This window comes from Pongo abelii, chromosome Y (genome assembly GCF_028885655.2).
Source record: "Pongo abelii isolate AG06213 chromosome Y, NHGRI_mPonAbe1-v2.0_pri, whole genome shotgun sequence".
Taxonomy (NCBI): domain Eukaryota; kingdom Metazoa; phylum Chordata; class Mammalia; order Primates; family Hominidae; genus Pongo; species Pongo abelii.
Window position 1 is genome coordinate 36,666,631 of NC_072009.2, and position 23,269 is coordinate 36,689,899.

At 40.9% G+C, this 23,269-nt stretch overlaps 1 pseudogene; it reads left to right on the forward strand.

The window, feature by feature from the left end:
- Window positions 1-338: 338 nt before the first annotated feature.
- On the forward strand, window positions 339-6,639 carry LOC129053222 (adenylate kinase isoenzyme 6-like; annotated as a pseudogene).
- The last annotated feature ends 16,630 nt before the right edge of the window (window positions 6,640-23,269 follow it).

A 23,269-nucleotide genomic window follows, 5' to 3' on the forward strand; every position in this document is an offset into this window, starting at 1 on the left:
CAGTCCTGGGACCATAGAAGGACCAGGGAGGGAGGCAAGGTCTCAGCCTGTGCCCCACAACGTGCTCTGAGAAGCATCCTTTTTCTTTCATTCTTCTTTTTTTTTTTTTTTCCAGATGGAGGAGAAGTCTCTTTTGTTACCTCCCTATGGACAGCCTCAAACTTCCAAATGAACAGACCCAGCATGGAGCCTTCAGGAAAGTGCACAAAATTCTGTCTAGTACCCAGGAGGAAGGGGGTTCCCACTGAGGCCAGGACCAGTCTGCATGACCCTGTTCAGGAATGTTCTCCTCATAGTACAGCCTCAAGTTGTAGGCATTCTCTGTATGCATACAGTCCATGGCATCCTCTGCCTGGGGAGCCATCCAGCTGCACACCTGGAATGGAGCAGTGACCTGGGTGAGTGTGTGGTGCTGGACATCATGACAAGCAGGGGAGAGGGAGATACACAGACCAGTGAGCCCAGAACCCTGCCATAGGCTTCTTCTCTGAGACTTCCATCTGCTCTAGGATCTTCTTGCCCTGAGAATCTGCCCTGAGGTCAGATAGAAGCAAATGGCCTCCACTCCCATGGATACCCCCTGTCACACTGTCAGCTCCCTAGAGGGGACTCAAGCAGTGGGGGCAGATTGTTTGGGCAGAAGCTCTTGAGATTTGGCCAGCTGGTTCATCCCATAAGCTCCTGTAACATGACACAAGTCAGGGGGAGATGAAACAGTGACATTACATTTTATTTTCTATTTTATTGCATTGTATTGTATTGTATTGTATTGTTTTATTTTATTTTATTTTATTTTATTTTATTTTATTACTTTTTGAGAAGAAGTCTCATTCTGTCACCTGGACTGGAGTGAATCAACGTGATCTCAGCTCACTGCAACCTTCCCCTCCTGGGTTCAAGGAATTCTCCTGCCTCAGCCTCCAAGCAGCTGGGACTACAGGCATGCATCACCACGCCCAGCTAATTTTTGAATTTTTAGTAGAGATGGAGTTTCACCACATTGGCCAGACTGGTCTCAAACTCCTGACCTCGTGATCTGCCCGCCTTGGCCTTCCAAAGTGTTGGGATTACAGGCATGAGCCACCATGCCCGGCAGCCCTACTTTTTCTTTCATGGTATGACAAAGAGTTTTGTGAAGTTCAGACTGTGGTACTCGAGCAGCTCCAGTGAGGAATGGCTTAGGAAGCAAGGGCTGGTGAGCAATAGGCTGTAGGCCTACAAGGAGGAAGTGGGCACTGAGGAAGTGCCCTAGTTGTCTGTTCACAGACCCAGAAGAAGTGACATCCCAGGAGTCTTTGGGAAGCCGGCAGAGACTTACTGGATCCAGTAAAAGCCCCATGAGGATGCAGTGATGGGGCCCTTCTTGTCCTTGTCTGTAATTACAAAGAGGTACATGAAGGCCTCTTGCATCTTGCAGTTTCCAGGAAGTGGTTTCCAGCTGTTCATGCTAGGCATTTTTAGGCACTGAAAGCGCTTCAGGAGTGGTAAAGTAAAAATAAGCTCTTCATCTCACTGAGGACCCTCTTCTTTGCTCCCTTTGTGAGTTCCACCTTCCAGTCATGGCTCTGGAGACACCATGGTCCCTCCTGGGTCCCTGGCAAGATGTACTTAGGTGGCACACAGTCAATGAGGCTCATCTCCAAGCCATTCTTTCACTTTCTACTGTTTAAGGGACTCGAGGCTGGTGGTCAGCAAAAGGCCACCCAAGGCCAGTTGTCTCCACCTAAATTTTACCCTGGTTTGAGGGCCTCTAGGCCAGACCCCTCCATGTGAGAAAACCTGGTCCTCAGCCTCTGGTCTCCATGCTCCCCTTCCCTCTTTTCAATCCTGGCCCCAATGTCTCTCCCACCTCTCAGGTCATTGGAGAAGATGTTCGAGAAGAACAAGCAGCTTTAGTCAGCCCTGCTGAAGGTGGCAGATGGGTCAAGGCTCTTAAGCTGCTCTTGGATGTGGTTCATGTGGAAGCAGGCCTTGAATAGTGTGTGCAGCTCTTTCAGGGAGAGGGAAGTAGGATGTTACGAGGGCCCTGTACCCTAAAACATCACATTTAGAACAGAAAATAGTTTGCAAGATGCTTTCATGGGTGATTTTAATTTTCAACTTTAGGTTTCTATTTTCAAATTCCATAATGAACACAAAAGGTTCATAATTTCAACACATACACACTCACACAAACACACACTCCTGTCTGCTAGTGGGCAGAGATCCTTTCTTATGAAGAATTTTCTGCCAAATGCCTCTGAAGCACACATGGTTCTTGGGGAGCCGACAAGGCTAACTGCTTTTTTTGCACTAGTGTCTTGGGAAGATGGAGCATTTACAGCTGCCTTTTTGGGCAGCCCTCATGCAGGGGTGTGCTGAGGACTCCCCAGGGTCTCCAACTTCAGGACCATCTTCCAGTGTGTGTCTCATTGAATGTTAATGGTGGCTGTTTTGGGAAAGAGGAAAGGTTCTGTGATCAACTATGGGCACCATTGAGCTACAAATCTTTTCCATAATTGCTCTTAGCAAGCAGGTAGACCCTGAGAACATGAGTGGCTTTTTCCCAGGGAACATGAGTACATGAGAGATTTTGCTTTACAACCAGGTGAATCTCAACACAGCAGTTGGTGCTGCACTGGGAAGATTTCCCCACTCAAACACTGTGAATCTTTTTAAGTTTTTTTTTTTTTTCCAAGACATCATTTAGCTTTAAAGAGTTTGATTGGGCTGATATCAAGCCTGGCTTTGTACTGCCTGATATTTTAGAATCAAAAGTCAGTTCTTTAACTTGTGGGCTGTGAAGTTATAAGGTGTTGGTGTGACAGGCTAGAGAAGGAAGCCTGTGGTCCAATCCTACATGCACATTCTTATCTGTGACACAAAGATCTCCGAGGAGTAGGGAAGTGCTGCCTGGCCCTTCTTTTGGGGTCCCTCCCCAAGACAGTCTACCCAACTTCGAAACCAGCTTTCCCTCATACACAGCCCTGAGCCCCCTGCAGCTCCTCACTGTTTTGCAGCCCAGGGAAGCTGTTTGGCGTGTTGCTGTCCAGGTGCAGTGAGACGCAGGGGCAGTAACACATTTCTTCATGGACCATCAGCACTGGCTAAATCTCCTGCAACAACTCCTTAAGGGACACCTACGGGGAGAAGGCCCCAACAACTATGATGAGAAACTGCATGGCTGGAAGCAAGGACTTACCGTTTCCCCAACCCAAAGCCCAGAGAATCATGCCCAAAATTCTCAATTTTCCACTTTTTGAATATTTAATTCTTTTTAGAATCCCAGGCCGCCTCTATATTTGTCATGCCTACCTACACCTGTCTCTGTGTGTAGAACAGAGCCTGGTCACACTGATTATCCCTGCAGACCAAGAAAAATCCCTATGCAGAGTAGGGGGAGATGGAAGAACTAAGGGATACAAAATGGTAACTTTGCCTCATCCCTTGCCCAGTGCTAAGGTCCCCAGGGCAAACAGCTTTTGCCTTCAACTTCAAGTTAACAGCTTACAAAATATATTCATTTTTACTTCCCCCACTCTCTTACTAATGTTACAAATTATATCTCTATATATTGTGTGTATTTTCCAGAGATTTAAGAATTTTATGCAGAATTATTATTACAATAGCAAATTTTATATCTTTGTATGTATTTATATTTAACAGAGAGCTTTATATTTTCATATGGTTTTATGATGCTGTCCAGCATCATTTAATGTTTCAACATAATTGACTCTCGTTTGCATTTTTTTCTAGGGTCATTCTAGTAGTAAGCAACCTTAGATTTTTTATTTTAAAGTTAGAAAGGCTTTATTTTTCTAATTTTTGAAGTACAGTTTTTTCCAGATCAATTATTCTTGGTTATTAGTACTTTTTGTTTCATCAATGCAATGTATAAGTTTCTCAGCATGCCCTCTTTTTCTCCCAAATAACATTTATGTCATTTTCTTTGTATGTTCTTTTTATAAGACTCTTTCTCTAAATATATTGGTTTACTTGATGATGTCCAGTAAGTCTCATATTTCACACTTACTTTTTCTATTTTTTTTCAAAAATTGATTTCCAGGCCTAAATATTTGTGAATAATGTATGTTTAATTTTCTGATTCTTTTTCTGCTCCATTGTTTGCTATTGTGTCTCTGTAGTGAATTTGTAAATGCCAGTTATTGGATCCCTCAATGCCACAATTTCTGTTGGGTTTTTAGAAAAAGGTTTAATCTCTTTGTTGATATCACATTTTATTCATTTATTATTTTTAAATGTTATTCAATTGTTTATTTTTGTTTTATCTTTGTTCACTGAGAATGTTTAATTATATTTAATTCTTTATCAGGTATGAAAAAATCTTCATTTCTTAAGATTCAACTTCTGGATATTTATTCTGTTTCTTCCAGTGAAGTGTATTTTACACCTTCTCCATATGCCTTGTAATTTTTTATAAGATCTGGAAAATTATACAACATCCATCAAATCTAGCATTTAAAGGCTGGCATGACAGGGCACGGTAGCTCATGCCTGTAATCCCAGCACTTTGGGAGGCCGAGATGGGCAGATTACTGGAGGCCAGAAGTTTGAGACCAGCCTGGCTAACATAGCAAAACCTGTCTCTACTGAAAATAAAAAAAAATTAGCTGGGCATTGTGGTGTGCACCTCTCGTCCCAGCCACTCAGGAGACTGAGACAAGAGAATTGCTTGAACCTGGGAGACGGAGGTTGCAGTGAGCTGAGATTGCTCCACTGCACTCCAGCCTGGGGGACAAAGCAAAACTATTTCTCAAAAAAAAAAAAAAAAACTGGCTTAGTAAAGGGTGATATTGACAGAAATCAAACAGGCTATGCATCTGCTTCACAGATGCATTCTCAGATATGTCTTCTCTGGATCTGTGTGTATTTCTCAGTTAAAGAGAAATTTTTCCATTGTTTTTAGATTGATTACCTATTTTATTTCCCAGTTGACTGTCTGTGGTATTGCAGTTTCTCTAGTGCTGCAATTTTCTTTCTTCTCATCAGACACAACTCTCATCTGTATGACTCCATCATGTCCTTCAGCATTCCATGTCAGGAAATAATCTATTCATTAGGCAACTTCTCAAAAGGACAGACATTTCGACACATACACTACAGCTTTAATTCTGTCCTGAGGAAGATGCTGGGAGTTAGGCTTTTTATGGTGAGCCCAATTACTATTGTGGGGAAGGAAAAAAATATCTCTGGTGGATAGTCTGTAGCAAAATTCCTGCAGTGTGGAAAGAGAGGAGGCAATAGCCATGTACAAAGCAAGGTGAAAATAAATGAGCATGTAACACATGGGAGAGGTCCAAAGGTCTTAGAGAAAGCCAGAGTTTAAATATGGTTTGGTCACCTCTGTTCCAATGGAAATTGTTTTAAAAAAGCCTAATTTTATTTTTCTTGCTGTCACAGAGAAACATGTTCCTGTCGCATGCTTACTACGCTCTTCAATCTTCTATGGCTTCTTTTCTCCCTCCCAGAATCTTCCAGTGCATTCACACTGAAAACCAAAGTCCTTTCAGAATTTGTAAGAACCTACATGGTCTGACTAGTTTTCATTAGTTTTGGGAATCTGGGGAAATCTATGCGCATTTCTGGAGACCTCTATGTTATGCAATTTTTAAATAAATGTGTGGTGTCTCAAGTCAAAGGTATGTGAAGGGAGTAGTGGAGGCATTGGGATTTGGTTTAGAAATTCCAAGAACAGTAGTGCAAAGACATGTGAGCAAGGCACTCGGAGACGTCGTGGCAAGCTGTCATTGCTTGTGAACTTCCTACTCACCGGTACACCAGGGGTTGGAAGAACCACACTAGGCAAAGAACTTGCATCAGTATCAGGACTGAAATACATTGATGTGGGTGATTTATCTTGAGAAGAGCAATTGTATGATGTCTATGATGAAGAGTATGACTGTCCCATTTTAGATGAAGACAGAGTACTTGATGAGTTAGATAACCAAATGAGAGAAGGTGGAGTTATTTTTGATTACCACGGTTTTGATTTCTTCCTTAAACGCTGGTTTCACATAGTTTTTGTGCTGAGGACAGATACCAATGTATTGTACGAAAGACTTGAAACAAGGGGTTATAATGAGAAGACTCTAACAGACAATACTCATTGTGAGATTATTCAAGTTCTTTATAAAGAAGCCACAATATCCCACAAGGAAGAAATCATGCATCAGTTGCCCAGCAATATACGGGAAGAGCTAGAAAATAATGTAGATCAGATTGGCTGGGCGCAGTGGCTCACGCCTGTAATCCTGAGAGTTTGGGAGGCCAAGGTGGGTGGATCACGAGGTCAAGAGATCAAGACTATCCTGGCTAACACAGTGTAACCCCATCTCTATTAAAAATACAAAAAAAAAAAAAAACAATTAGCTGGGGCATGTTGGTGTGTGCCTGTAGTCCTATCTTCCCAGGAGGCTGAGGCAGGAGAATGGCGTGAACCTGGGATGCATAGCTTACAGTGAGCTGAGATCGCACCACTGCACTCCAGCCTGGGCGACAGAGCGAGACTCCGTCTCAAAATAAACAAAAATAAATAAATATATATATACATACATACATAAATACATAAATAAATAAGAAAATAATATAGATTAGATCTAGAAATGGATTGAACAGTGGATCAAATACCACAACTCTTGACTTATAGGACCAGCTACCTTACAATCATTCTTGTTGATATTACTCTGCTGACATCATAGAAATTGTTCAAGTATCAGTAACACTTTATTAAAATCATGTTGCAGGACTAGCAGGTGGATAGTATAGAGGTTTATGCCTGTGTATCTTTTTCTCCATGAGAAACCTATACATCTGAAATATAATGAATATAGTATAATTAAGGATTGAGACAAAAACTGTAATTTTAAAACAAATTGCTAAGGAATAAATAAATCTGACAAAATGGGTGGATATGTTTTAAGTTTATTACAGAAAAAAATGTAGATGATCTCTTAAAATAAACTAAAGACTAAAGAGAAAGCATCAAAGTATTCCTTTTTTCTTTCTAGAAAGTAGAAAATAAGGGAAGTGTTGTACCCTATAGAAAATTTAAAAGGTACAAAAGAGCATGTTGAAAAGTTAGGTTTCCCTTCCAGAACACAATATCCACAGGCAATCCAGGATCCTTTACTTTAGGAAATAATGTTACTGGTTTCCAGTATATCTTTTAAGAGGTTTTATGTCTGACAGTGTATATATACGGGTGTACAATTTTTTTAGAACATAATAGTATATTGCACACACTATTCTGTACCTCTCTTTTTTTACTTAATATATTTGGAGTTTATATCATATCAGTACAGAACTGCCCCCTTTTTTTTTTAGCTGAGATATACATATCATACAATCCAATTTACAATTTTGAAGTGTATAATCAGAACTGGATATGGTGGCTTATGCTTGTAATCCCAGCAGCTGGGGTGGCTGAGGTGGAGAATTGCTTAAGGCAGGAGTTCAAGAACAGCCTAGGCAACATAGTGAGACCTTAGACTCTAAAAACAAACATAAATGAATTATACATTCCATTGGTTTTAACTTATTAACAGGGTTATGACTGTCACCACTGTGAGGAAAGCAGTGATGATAAAGGAAAATCCTATACCCTTTAGCAGTCACTCTCTATACTTTCCTCCTCCTCACTTTGCAGTTACTAGTCTGCTTTCTGTTTCTATGGATTTGCATATTCTGGATATTTCATATAAATGGGATTACACAATAAAAAAAGAAATTTCAGGAATACCACAGAGAGAGATGGCACATGTTTCCTGCTTTATAATTTCTCATCTTATGAAGGTTTAAAACATAATTCTACAAAAAAAATTTGATGGAAAATCTTTATGTGCAAAAGTATCTTGTTAAATATAAAAAATTATTTTATGGAGAATTCTTTTTCCTTATCAGGACCTAATCTTAAAAATTTAAACGCTATATGCCAACAGTATCTACTATAGGGTGGCTTATTGTATGTACTCATTTTATGGATTCCTTACAAAAACTTTTACCATAGGGGAAATTAAAACATTGCTCTACATACATTGAATTTCCAATTATTACCTTATTTCTCACTTATTGTTTTGTGATTCTGTCTTCTTTAACATGAAGATTATCATGACTGTGTTTTCACTTTCTGAATTGTCATATGTCTGTAATTTGCCTGCAATCTTGGTTTCAGAAGTTCTACAATAGCGTGCTCAAGGCCTGGCATGGTGGCTCACACATGTAATCCCAGCACTTTGGGAGGCAGAGGTGGGCAGATCATGAGGCCAGGAATTTGAGACCAGCCTGGCCAACATAGTGAAACCCCAATTCTACTAAAAGTACAAAAATTAGCCAGGTGTAGTGGCATGCATCTGTAATCATAGTTACTTGAGAGGCTGAAAAAAGAGAATCACTTGAAACTGGGAGGTGGAGTTGGCAGTGAGCCAAGATCCTTCCACTGCACACCAGCCTGGTCAGCAGAGTGATACTCTGCCTCAAAAAATAAATACATAAATAAAATAATACAACATCCTCAAATGTATATGTTACATATAAATTATAAAATTTATTAAAATATTTGTCTTGTATGTTTCATCGACTTTAGGCACAATGTTATTATTAGCATTTTCTACCAGTTTCCTCAACTTTTACCTGAATAATAGCACAACTTATTACCAATTTTATTTTATGTATCAATTTATTATACTGTATGTAAAATATATATAGTTATTGTATTTAGAAATGTAAGACTTTTCTTCTAAAGGCTAAATTACAGACTTACTATTTTGTAAGAAAAGCAGCAATGGGCCGGGCATGGTGGCTTATACCTGTAATCCAAGCACTTTGGGAGGCCAAGCCAGGTGGATCACCTGAGGTCAGAAGTTTGAGACAAGAAGCCTGAACAACATGGAGAAACTCCATCTCTACTAAAAATACAAAATTAGCTGAGCATGGTGGCACATGTCTGTAGTTCCAGCTGCTCAGGTGGCTGAGGCAGGAGAATAGCTTGAACCTGGGAGGTGGAGGTTGTGGTGAACCAAGATCATTGCCCTGCAGCCTGGGAAACAAGAGTAAAACTCCGTCTCAAAAAAAAAAAAAAAAGGGAAAACAAAGCAGCAATATGTCAAAGTATCACTAGCATAATTTAAAAGTTTCTCTAGTATTACTTAAATGTTTATTTTTAAAACTTTCTCATCAAAGTTCTTTATGAATAATTATAATGTGTTTTCTTTGAAATGTTACTGCCCTAACTGTATCAAACATTTCAAAGTTCATGTTTTTTGTGGATGCACAGTTAGAGTTGAAAATTGTAGTTATCTAGAATTTTATCTCGTTTATTGAGGATTTTATGGGTTAAAGTTGCTCTTCATTAAGTTTTGTATTTTATATTTCTGTATTTTTCAGAGAAGGCTGCTTCACATAAGTTGTGTTTCTAGTTTCTACCTATTTATTACAGTTTTGATTTGCAGTATTCAAATCAGAATTTGGGGTGTTAATGTTAATTTTAACTTTGTTTGCAATTTTGTATCTGTTTGTTTCATTTTTTAGGGTAGGCCACCTTAAATCAGTTTACTGTTTTTAGTTTTAATTTATATATTATAATTTTGTTTGACAATTGTCAGCTCTGTACATCTTAATACACTGTGAGGCAAAAGTCAACTATGAATCAGCCCTACTTCCTTTGTCAATATAATTATCTAAGTTTTTGTTTGCTTTTATAAACATTACCCCTATTTTGTTTATGATTTGTATATTTTTCTTCTTGGCTGGTGACCAATAATTGATTCTGTCTAGGTGAGTATTCATGGAAATTGTCTTAATTTCAACATCTTTATCTTATAATATCTTAGTGTGAAAGAAACTTTTTTGTAGTTTGAAGGTAACTTTTTAGAAAGTTTGTAACTCTATTTCTGTTAGCTGTCTTATTTATTTTTAAGACAGACTCTTGCTCTGTCACTGAAAGTGCAGTGGCACAGTCTCAGCTCACTGCAACCTCTATCTCCCAGGTTAAAGTAATTCTTCTGCTTCAGCCTCCTGAATAGCTGGTAATAAAGGCATGCACCACCATGCCTGGCTAAGTTTTGTATTTTTAGTAGAAATGGGGCCAGGTTGGTCTTGAATTCTTAATCTCAAGTGATCTGAACACCTTGGCCTCCTAGAGTGTTGAGATTACAGGCCTGAGCCACCTGCCCTCAGCTGTCACTGTTAATTTTAATTGTAGCAAAAATACATAATATAAAATTGAAAATCTTATTTTTTCTTATACAGTTTAGCCACGTTAAGTGTATTTACATTGCTATGCAACATATCTGTAAAACTTTTTTCTTTTGCAAAACTAAAACTCAATATAAACTAATAATACCCAGGTTTTTTAACACCTGACTCCTGATGAAAACCATTCCATTTTCTATTCCTTTTAAAGGCTGAGTAGTTTTCCATTACTTTTATATCACAGATTGTATTTATTCATTTATTTGATGAGGAAAGTTTGTTTTGCTTTCAAATATTGGCCTTTGTGAATAATGCTTCAATGAGTACTGATGTTCCAATAGATATATTGGAATGGTATAGATGTTCCAATTACCGTTTGCCCATATGTGCAAGGTTTTCATCTGTGCTACATTGTGTTTTATTGGAAACCTTGTCTGTTTTTATGCCAGAACCAAACTGTTTTTATTACTGAAGCTTTGTAATGTGCTTTGAAATCAGAAAAGGTGACATCAATAACATTATTTCTTTTTTTAAACATTTTTGGACCCTTTTTTGTCCCTTGAGATTCCATATAAATTGTTGGTTAGTTTTTCTATTTCTCAAAAAAAAAAAAAAGTTAATTTAAAGGGATTGCATTGAATCTGTAGTTCACTAGGAACTAAGAACATTTTTACAATATTAAGCCTTACAACCCTTGAACACAAGCATGCTCAGAAGTGAGTTGTTTAATTTCCATATAGGATAATATTTTTGTTTTCTTCTGTTATTGATTTCTAGTTTTATTCCATTTTGATCAGAAATAATAGTCTTTAAGATTTCTATTCTTAAGAAATTGTTAAGTCTTGTATTGTGGCCTAATAGGTGGTTTATCTAGGAGAATGTTTTATGAACTATTGAGAAAATTGTGTTCTTCTGTTGTTGTGTATTCTGTATATTCTCATTAGATCTAATTTTTCTCTAGTATTTTCAAAATTTCTGTTTCCTTATTAATATTTAGGCTGGCTTTACTATTTATTATTAAAAGTTTGAATTAAACTATTCTACTATTATTATTTTTCTGTCTATTGTAATAATTATTTCAATGTTTGCTTTGTGCATTTGGAAACACTGGTGTGAAAAATGTATGTATACATATATACACATACACATATATAATAACATTTCATAAGTTCTAAGTGAATGAGAACTTTTATTATTATTTAATGGCCTTCTTTGTCTCCTGTGACAGTTTAGACTAAAAGTTTATTTTTATTTTTGAGAAGGAGTCTCACTCTCGCCCAGGCTGGATTGCAGTGGCACGATCTCAGCTCACTGCAAGCTCCACCTCCTGGGTTCATGCCATTCTCCTCCCTCGCCTCTCAAGTAGCTGTGACTACAGGCACCCGTCACTACTCCTAGCTACATTTTTGTATTTTTAGTAGAGATGAGGTTTCACCGTGTTAGCCAGGATGGTTTCCATCTCCTGACTTCATGATCCACCCACCTGGGCCTTTCAAAATGTTGGGATTACATGGGGATTTCATAAAACCTTTTTTTTTTTTTTTTTGAGTTGGAGTCGGATACTGTCGCTCAGGTTGGAGTGCAATGGTGTGATCTCAGCTCACAGCAACCTCTGATTCCTGAGTTCAAATGATTCTCCTGCCTTAGCCTCCCCAGTGGCTGGGATTACAGGGGACCACCACCATCCCTGGCTAATTTTTTGTATTTTTCGTAGAGATGGGGTGTTTCACCATGTTGACCAGGCTGGTGTCAATCTCCTGACTTTGTGATTCACCCATCTCAGCCTACTAAAGTGCTGTGATTACAGGCGTGAGACACCATGCCCGGCCAGTAACAAATTAATTTTAATTGCATGCAAACATTCTTTCTCTTTCTATCTGCCTCAACTTAATATTACTGATGTCATGAATATATTTTTATATTATATAACATTAACAACTGTTTTTGCATATTTTTAGGCTTTTGTTTTTTAATTATATTACATAATTTCATATGTTTTATGAACCATCATTTGAATTCATCACAATTTTATTTTTGCGCCTGAATATTTCTTTTCCAGAGAGTTATGGATTTTCATCTAATTTTGTGATGCTATTTATCATCACTTTATTTTTATAATGAGAAAATCTCTCTTTAGCATTTCTTGTAGTGCACTCCTAGTGGTGATATGCTATTGCACTATGTGGTCATCATGAAAAGAATTTACTTTTTCTTCATTTTGATAAATAGTATATCTGGATATAGTATTATTGCTTAAAATTTTTTCTTCTTTCAGCACATTGACAATATTACCCATGTCCCTTCTGGCCAGCAAGATTTCTGCAGCTAGATTCACTGATTATCTCATAGAAGCATCCATATAAATGACACATAGTTTTTCCTTTTTGGCTTTCAAGATTATCTGCTACTCTGTGACTTTTAAAACTTTGCTTATAATTTTTCTCATTAGGAATCTTTTTGTGTTTATCCTAGTCAAAATTGGTTGAACATTTTAATTTTTATCTTTTTTACTTAGGCTTGATAATTTCTCAGGCATTTTTTTCTTTTTATATTCTTCAACTCCATAATTTGCTCTTTAATTTTTTTCTTATTATGTTCTAATTTTCCTGATTTTATTTCATTGTCTGTGATCACATTTTGCTCACTGAGCACCATTTAGATAATTCTTTTAAAATTTTTTAGGTAATTTATACCTATTTCTTTAGGGTAGATTTCTGGGTATTTATCTTGTTTTTTAAAATTATTATTTTGTTGTATTACCCTAATATTTTGTACATGTTGTAATTTTTGGCTGATTATATTATATTTTATATGTCCATTAAACTTGTCCATTTAAAATAATCACTGGTCATAGGTTTTACATAGAGGCTTTGTTCTGAGAGAGTCTGACACAAACTGGTGGGCTTAGAAATTCTGAAGTTCTCTCAAACGTTTTCTCAAGAGTCATTTTCTTTCATTACACTTGTTCTCAGCCAAACCAATCTGTCATTTAAAGTACACCACCATGTCTTTGAGCATTCTGAAGCCAGGAGTTGGGAGTCCACTCCTAGATGCACCATGTTGTACTGGGAAGGAGAAAGAACCATCGTGTGTAAATGTAACAAACTTTCCTTTTTTTGCGGGGGGGGATGTGGTTTCACTCTCGTTGCCCAGGCTGGAGTGCAATGGCATGATCTAGGCTCATGGCAACCTCTGCCTCCTAGTTTCAAGTGATTCTCTTGCCTTAGCCTCCCTAGTAGCTTGGATTACAGCCATGTGCCTCTGTGCCTAACTAATTTTGCATTTTTAGTAGAAATGGGGTATCTCCATGTAGTTCAGACTGCGCTTGAACTGCTGACCTCAAGTGCTCCGCCTGACTTGACCCCCAACAATGCTGGGATGACAGGCATAAGCCACTGCACCTGGCCACAAACATTCATTCTCATGAATGTGGAGGACATGCATGTCCTTGATAAAAAAAGTTTTAGACTTTTTAAAAAGTTTGATATGGGTTTGGGGGTAATCTAACCACTACTAGCTCCAAGAAATCCTCATGTAATTTTGTCAACTGTGAAGCAACAGCATCCATCAGCATTAATAGCCTGTATGCAGTGCATTTTCCCACTGAGTTCCCCCAAAACGTCCTCAGTGTAGAGATGAGAAAACACAGGCTACACAATTTCAAATGGCTGCTGAACACATGGGTCAGACCTAAGAACCTTCCAGAGAGGGCTGCATGAAATTTCCTCTAAATTACCTGAAACACAGAAGCTTCTGACATTGAGTGCAAGAACCTTGAGAAGCCATATTTCCTCTCCATTTTGGAGACAGTGAACAGGGCAAGACATCTTAGAAAGAATTAAATCAACATTTTTTTCTTCCTTTTTTTTTTTTTGAGACAGAGTCTCACACTGTCACCGAAGCTGGAGTGCAGTGGCAGGATCTTGGCTCACTGTAAGCTCAGCCTTCTGGGTTCATGCAATTTTTCTCCCTCAGCTTCCTGAGTAGCTGGGACTGCAGGAGCCGGCCACCACTCCTGGGTAATTTTTTTGTATTTTTATTAGAGATGGGGTTTCACCATGTTAGGAAGGATGGTCTCGATCTCCTGACCTCGTTATTCACCTGCTTCAGCCTCCCAAAGTGCTGGGATTACAGGTGTGAGGCACTGTGCCTTGCCTTTCTTTTTTTAATGTTAAAGAAAGTCTTAAGAAAGAGACACAACATTTTCAGACCTGGTAAGAAGATGAATGCTGGGAGACTCCAGGATTAATGGCAGAGTCAAAGATCTGAGGAGATAAATAGAGGTACAGAAAATCCATATCTATATTTAAAGTAACAACTAGCAAGTGACTTAAACATATCAGTTGGAAAAATGGAAATAAAAGGAACAATGTGTTTTTCTTGGCCCCACAGACATAAGATTGTCAGAAAATTTAAAAAAAAGTTAATATCCAGGGGAGGCTGGGTTCAGAGAAGCAGCTTTATTCAGGGACTCTTGATGACAATGCACTTGCCACAGATCTTGAGGAAAGTCATCTGGCTGTAGCTTTAAAAGTTTTACGCATGTACATTCTTTTACCCAGTAATCACTTTCCTGGCAATCTACCATTAATGCATAACATGTTCTTAATTGTGTCCCTTCTCCCAAATTTATATGTTGATATTCTAATATTTATATGTTGACATTCTAAGGCATATATAATGTAATTAGCCTCAAATTGTGAGTAAGTGTGTGTTTGGACATATCATTTTTAAAGAGGTAACTATGATTAAGTAAATTTAGTAAAGTGGACCCTAATCTAACATGACTGGAGTCTTTTTAAAAAGAATAAAGACACGGAGGCTCAAGAGAAGACCCTGTGAAAACAGAGATAGAAGGTGTTCAACTAATCTCAAATAGAAAGAGGCATTAGAGAAATCACTTCAGCCAATAGATTGTTGTTCAATTTCTAGCCTCCAGAATTATGAGAAACTCAGTTTCCATTGAGACTTTCAGTACATGTTACTGGATTGTGGCATTACAGCTAAAATGGAAATAGAATGTTATCATGGCAGGCTCCACCATTATTGAAAGGCTAAGCCACTCTGGTAAATGACTTTCTTTTATAGAACATTACAAAGGCATGTGAGGTCACAGCTTGTACCCTGGTGGGTTACAGGGATGAGTTCTCTGAGGTGACATATTGCAGACAAATGCCGGGAACAACATAAACTTTTTTTCATGTAACCTCTTCCCTATTTTTATGTAAAAACCTCCCTAGTAATAGTGGTGGCTTTTAAGTCTCAGAGAAAGTCTGGCAATACAGTGAAGCTGCCTGCTACACAAGATACAGAAGATACAGGAGATATCTGGGGTAAATACAGAAGATACCTGGGGTAAATACAATGCGAACTGTAGCAACATGAACAAATACAACCTAATGCAAAGTAAAAACAACACAAAGGCCTCCTCTGGTATTTCTACAAGTATGTGAACAGGGAATTTACACCTAACCAAGTTGCCATTGGGACTAATGAAGGCTAGAGTTTTTGGCGGCAGAACTTTGGGTCACTCTGAGAAAAAAGCTCTAAGACAGAGTCCAGAGAGAGTCCATATTTGGGTCTGGGTTTTGGACCCATCATGGCCTTGTGAGACCCCTGTCTGTAGAGACTCCCATGTGCCTGCCTTCACCATAGCTCACTGTGGGACATGCTTGGTGGTATGGAAAACCTGCCCCTTATCCAAGGAGATGGGGACTTGAACTTATCAAACGGCTGCTCATTGATTTTAATACAGCTCTGTAAAGAGAATGTCCAGCAGCCAAGCCAACTCCTCCCCCTAAAAATATTAGTGGTCTCCCTTCTATTTACTACAAGATGATATTCCCATTAGAAATTCTCCTCCCAGCTGGGCATGGTGGTTCACACCTGTAATTCCAGCAGTTTGGGAGGCCGAGGAGGGTGGATCACGGGGTCAGGAGATCGAGATCATCCTGGCTAACAAGGTGAAACCCCATCTCTACTAAAAATACAAAAAAAAAAAAATTAGCTGGATGTGGTTGCAAGAGCCTGTACTCCCAGCTACTCGGGAGACTGAGGCAGGAGAATGGTGTGAATTCAGTCGGCGGAGCTTGCAGTGAGCGGAGATTGAGCCACTGACCTCCAGCCTGGGTGACAGAGCGAGATTCTGTCTGAAAAAAAAAAATTCCGCTCCCCATATCGGGCACACAGGAGCATCTGCATAGACCCACAGCCTATGAGGAAACCAGAGGACAGATTAAGGCCTTGGGATTCACATCTGAGTAGACACACTTGGTCCCCAACACTCAACTTTTTATTCAACCAGCGATGACATGGGTGTGAACATGACAGACTCACCAGAGTTCCAATACCTGACAACCTACAACTGTCAGGAAAAGCGCCCACCTTTCCTTTTCCCCCTGCAACACATAGTTATGGTGGGTCAGATGGGGCTTCCCAGATTAGAAGACAAGAGGAGCCTGGAATGGACAGGCCTGCCCTGGGCTACAGTGCATTATCTGTGGGTGCCTTTTGCCAAATGGACACAAGTATCAAGGATGTGGGCTCAGCCAATGTCTGTATTATTCAAAAAGGCTCTCACTTTGGACCCTTCTAAAGCAACAGTTTAGGAATGTCACCATACAATAAGAACATAGTGTCCTCTTAAGCATCTCCCATGAAATCAGCTAGGTACAGGACTGTCTCTAGAACATGTCTCTAGAATATGTCTAGTTTTCAAACTTGTAAATCCTGTCAGGTTCTGTCACAAGAGGAGTGTGTTAATTCTTCAAGTTTCCATCATCTTCTGAGCACTTTTCTTGTATAAATGTATGCAAAGTCCCTGTGCAGCTGCTGATTACTCACCTTCCTCTCCCATGTAAATTCTTCTCCTGTACACAATTATGCAAAGACAAGCCCCTTACTGTGTGAAAACATCGAATGCAGCCAGAGCCCCAGGTTTGAGGGAACAGAGCTGGATTAGAATATTCTTTTTTTCTCATTTCTGTGACTATAAAAAAATCACTGTGTTTCAGGTCTCCACAGTCCTGAAATATGTGCACAATGGGGATTATGCTAGCATCAACTTCCAAACAATTTATTTGAATATATATGAGATAGAGTGAATAAAATTCAGTTAGGTGCAGTGGCTCATGCCTGTAATCCCAGCACATTAGAAGGCCAAGGCAGGTGGATCAAATTAAGGCCAAGAGTTTGAGACCAGCTTTGACCAACATGGCAAAAACTCAGGAGGCTGCAGTCAGTGAGTCACTTGAACCAGGCAGGCAGAGGCTTCAGTAAACTGAGATTGTGCCTCGGTACTCCAGCCTTGGTGGCAGAGTGAGATCCTGTCTCAAAATAATAACAATAATAAAAATGATAAAAAGATATGATAGGCGTGGTGGTGCATGCCAGTATTCCCAGCTACTCAGGAGTCTGAGATAAGGAGAAGATCACTTGAGGCCTGAAAGGTTGAGGCTGCAGTCAGTCATGATCCACTCTAAACTGGGCAATCCTGTGAGAAAGAAAGAAAAGAGAGAAGGAAAGATGAAAGTTAGAAAGAAAGAAAGAGAGAGAGAAAGAGAAAGAGAGAAAGAAAGAAAGAGTAAAATGTGGACAGATCACGAGGTCAGGAGATCAAGATCATCCTGGCCAACATGGTGAAACCCTGTCTCTAATGAAAATCCAAAATTAGCCAGGTGTGGTGGCGCTTGTCTGTAATTTCAGCTACTCGGGGGGCTGAAGTGAGAGAATCGCTTGAACCAGGGAGCCAAAGATTGCAGTGAGCTGAGATCACACCACAGCACTCCAGCCTTGTGACAGAGCTAAAAAAATAAATAAACAAATAAAAATAAAAATAAAAAAAGAAAACTGCAAATCAAACTTTGCCACCATTGCACATGCATCTCATACTGGATCTACCCATTTGTCAATTCTGAGATCTATATTTTCCATCATTTTTTTTTTTGAGATGGAGTCTCCCACTGTCACCTAGGCTGGAGTGCATTGGTGCAAGCTCAGCTCACTGCAACCTCTGCCTCCCGGGTTCAAGTGATTCTCCTGCCTCAGCCACCCAAACAGGTGGGACTACATGAGTGTACCACCAAGCCTGCTAATTTTGTATTTTTGGCAGAGATGGGGTTTCACCATATTGGCCAGGGTAGTCTCAAAATCCTCACCTTATGATCCACCTGCCTCAGCCTCTGAAAGTGCTGGGATGACAAGCATGAGCCACCATGCCCGGCCTTTTTTTTTTTTTTTTTTTTTTGAGACATGGTATCACTGTGTCATCAAGGCCAGAGTGCTGTGGTTCGAATTAGGCTCTCTGCTACCTCTGCCTGCCAGGCTCAAGTGATTCTTGCGCCTCAGGTTCCCTGAGTGTCTAGGATCACAGGTTTGTGCCACCACACCTGGCTGACATTTTCATTTTCTGTAGAGACGAACGGGGTTTTGCCATGTTGGTCAGGCTGGTCCACTCATCCTTTTTTTTTTTTTTAATATATATATATTTTTTGAGACTGAGTCTTGCTCTGTCACCCGGAACAAGAGTGCAGTGTCCTGATCTTGGCACACTGCAATCTCTGCCTCCGAGGTTCAACTGATTCTCCTGCCTCAGCCTGCCCAGTAAGAGAGATTACAGGCTCCAACCACCGCACCCTGCTAATTTTTGTATTTTTAGTAAAAACATGGTTTCACTGTATAGGCCAGGATGGTCTTGAACTCCTGGCCTCATGATCCGCCCACTTTGGCCTCCCAAAGTTCTGGGATCACAGGCATGAGCCACCCCCATCCCCAGCCCCACTCATCTTTAAGATGACAACACTGTACACTAGTCTAAGGAAACAGGATGCGATTATCAAATCCTACACACGTTCTTACCTTGTTGGGTTTGTGTAATTTTGGTCACCAGTCAAGGAGATACACCTCCCCCCACCTGTTTCTTTTTTTTTCCTTTCTTTATTTTAATCCTCCCGCCTTGGCCTCCCAAAATGCTGGGATTACTGGGGTGAGCCATCATGCCTATCTGACCTAAAGAGATATCCATTGAAAATAAGAAATAGAGAGGTCCTTTCAGTGATTTGATGGATTGATTCAGAGACAGCGTCTCACTCTGTCACCCTGGCGGAGTGCAGTGGTGCCATCATTGCTCATGAATTGCAGACTGGACACACATTAGCTCAAGCGATCCTTCCTCCTCAGCCTCCAGAGTAGAGTAAATGGGAACACAGGCATGCGCCACTGTGCCCAGATTATTTTTAAATTTTTCCTACAGACAGAGTCTCATCACTTCACTGCAATCCTTCTGACCCAGCATCTCAGAGTGCTGGAATGACGGGCTTGAGCCACTTCTCCTGGCCACCCGGTAATGACTCACAACCACGATGAGTGTACTAATTTTTTTTTTCTTTTTTTTCTCTCTTTCTTTCTTTTTCTTTCTTTTTTTTTTTTTTTTTTTTTTGACAGAGTCTTGCTCTGTGCAAGGCGAGGAGCATCACCTTGGAAGCCACAGCACTGCATTCCAAAGTTCCGTTCAAACGCCCAAAGCTTTATTCCCTTCCTGGAGTCCTAGCTGGTGACTTCCATAGCCTCAGGCTTCTCTCCATTCAGAAGCTTTTGCAGGAGCCACCCAACCCGAAGGCTGGGGGGTGGGGGTAGAAAGTCAGTCTCCTGTTCAGTCTCCTACCTTTTCTAGCTTGGCCACGACATCCCCAGCCTCCCACCTCTTGCTCACCCTTTGAGATCTCCCGCCTCCACTACCTTGGATGCTGACCTCTTACTTTACTTTCTGTCTTTCTTCCTTTCTTGGTCTTGAGTAGGGGGTGCAGGGATGAGAGCTTGTGCGGGGAGGGATCTCTGTGGTGAGGATGGAGGGGAGTGTCGTAAAGGTCGATTTACTCTCATGCCTCTTTTATCACCGTCACCGTGGATGAAACCAAAACTAAACTAAATACCGCGTGTTCTCATCTGTAAGTGGGAACTACATATTAAGAACACGTGGGCAGAAAGAGGGGGAAGACAGACACTGGGCCTTACTTGAGGGAGGAGGAGTGGTAGGAGAGATAGGTTCAGATTAAAACACAAAAACTGTCAGGTATTGCGCTGAGTACCCAGGTGATGAAATAATCTGCACTCTGAATCCCTCAGTCAGAAGTTACCTATATAACAGTCTTGCACATGTATGCTTGAATGAGAAATAAAAGTTGAGAAAGAGAGATAGAGAAATAAAACCAAACACCACCTCCTCGACCTGAGGTGGGGGGTATCCGGCCTTATGGGGGATGTTCAGTGGCAATGCAAGAAAGCCACGGTTAGCCTCATGGAATATATTCTGCCACTTAAGGGATCAGAAACTGCAAATAACCGTAGGTTCTAAAGGGGAAAAGGGAATGAAGGCAGGGGAGTATTTCAGTCTTTTTTTTTTTTTTTTTTTTGATACTGAGTCTCTTACTCTGCTGTCCAGTCTGGGGTGCAGTGGCACTATCTCAGCTCACTGCAACCTCTGCCTCCCGGGTTCTAGCGATTCTCCTGCTTCAGCCTTCAGTAGCTGGGATTACAGATGCACACAGCCAGACCCGGCTAATTTTTGTATTTTTAGTAGAGATGGGGTTTTGCCATGGTGGCTAGGCTGGTCTCGAACTCTGGACTTCAAGTCTCCTGGCCCTCCCAAAGTGCTGAAATGACAGGCATGAGCCTCCGAGATTTCAGCCTTTAAAAGCGCGTGTTCTGCTGCCTTTCACTGCGGCCCTTATGTTCTGAATGGTGCGTCATTTCTGCCATAGGTTGACTCCTTTAGTTCCCTCTCCCCATTAGTTACTCAGTTAAGTAAGCTAGTTTTGTTTTCTATCTTCTTGGCTTTTAGACGGTGCGGTCGACGCGGCTGTTGTTGGTGGCTGGAAGCCTGTGTGTCACCCCAAGCTGGACGCACGGAATCCCACTGGGAGGGCACAAACCAATCAGGGTGTCTGGAGACTTTTGCATGGGGAGACTGTCACTTTTCACTGCTCACAAAAAACTTCACGTGGGGGCAGGAGGAGCGCTTTGCCTTGCGCCCTCCGAAGGTTCATCAGAAACCTCAACTAGTCAGAGGCAGATGAATAAAAGAAAAGGCAGACATGTTTTTGGGACCTGTCTTCATGCGAGTCTACAGAACGAAGGCCACAAGAGGATGGGGAAATTGTCCGTGTATGTGCTTGAGTTCCACAGTGTGTGTCTTGTTTGACTCTGGGTCCTGAGACCACCGGTGGGCAGATCACCTGAGGTCGGGAGTTTGAGACCAGCCAGACACATATGGAGAAACCCTGCTTGTACAAAAAGTACAAAATTAACCGCGCGTGGTGGTGCATGCGTATAGTCTCAGGTATCAGGAGGCTGAGGCAGGAAAATTGCTTAAACCTGGGAGGCAGAGGTTGCAGTGAGCTGAGTTTGTGCCACCACACTCTGGCCTGGGCAACAAGGCAAAACTCTTGAGTGATTTCTAGTAAATGGCACTGTATCGCTACCAGGCTAATACGGCTGTGATGTTTTCGTGGCCAGACACTGCTCTTGCGCGCCCCCTCCACAGCCTCCACCCTGACACAGAACGATGCATCCTTCGTTTCTTTTCTGTGCTGACTGACACTTGCAAGCATCGGTTGTCTTCAGGCATCACATAGCCGCCACTGTTATTGAAAGTCGAGGTGGCACAGAGGGAGGTCTGGCCGAATTCACAGAGCCTGGGGCACCTGGTTTCTCTTCCTCCGTTCTGGAAGCCCCCTTCTCTCCATCGTTCCTAGGGAACCTCTGCCCTGGCGGGGACCCTGTTGGTCTTTTATCAGCACTTTATTTTTCTTCGTGTGTTGGTTTATTTAATGCTCATAGGCTCTTCTACTTTGGCTTTATGTGGGGTCACTTTAATTTATAAGTCACCCCCTGGCCCCCCTAGCCCTTTTGCCATAATTTAGTGTTAGTTAGGTGGGTTTCCGCCAACCCCTCCACCTCCCACCACCGTGCTTGGAAACGTTCGAGTGCCACCCGGGTGTGCCTCCGTCTTCCTTTCCCTTCCTCCACCCCTCGACGGTGATCTTATTCTCACCAGGCTGACGTTTACATTGGTGTTCATCAAGCCTCACTCATTGGCCACAGTTTTTGAAGATAGCGGAGGCACGGTCCCACTTCCCCAGAGGCAGCTTGGGCCGATGGCATAGACCTTCACCCGCGTGGACAAGCGGACGGGCAGGCAGGCCAGACTGCAGTTGTGAGTTGTTTTCCCCTTTGCCCCTCAGGCCTCTCCCCCTAGGAAGGCTTCATCCTGGCTTGGTCTGAATCACCTTTCATCAAGATGTATTTTTTTTTTTTTTATTTTCTCCTCCCACAGGCCAGCATATTTTCAAAATGGGAAGGGGTCACCTACCCTGGGCCTTATTAGTATTTGCCCAAAATAGAAACGCTTTCTACAAAGCATTTTGCTCATTTAAGATTTCCAGAGACAATGTTTTGGCCCGTGTTTGTTTGCTTGTTTTGTTACTGTTTTTTCTTTTTCTTATTTATTTATTTTCAGCTGAAGTAGAATTCACCAATTTTTAGGAAGATGTATATTTTCCCTGGGACATATTAGCCGCTGTTTCATTCTGTTGTTAACTAGCACTTTTGCAAATCTCTTAACGTGTAGTACCAGTTGAAGTAAACTATAATTCATAACATTTTAGTTTCTAAAAATCTGTAAGTGAGTGTTGCTGCTGGAACGGTTGTTTTTGATGTTCTTGTTTTCAAAGCATACTCCGGCCACTGTTTATGGCATCAGAGCATTATACAATATATGTAATTATTTCTTGAGTACCCCCTTCCTCTTCCTCTCTCTCTCTCTCTGCCCCTCTCTCTCCCTCTGTCTCTGTCTCTATCTCTCTCTGTCTGTCTCTGTCTCTTTCCTTGTCTGTCTCTCTCTCCATCTATCTCTCTATCTCTCTCTCTGTTTCTCTCTGTGTCTGTCTTCCTGTCTCTCTTTCTCTCAGTCTGCTTCTCTGTCCTCTGTCATTTGTTCTTTATCCATGTCTCTCTCTCTGTGTTTCTCTCTGTCAGTCTCTTTCTCTATCCATCTCTCTCTTTCTTTCTCTATGTCTCTCTCTCT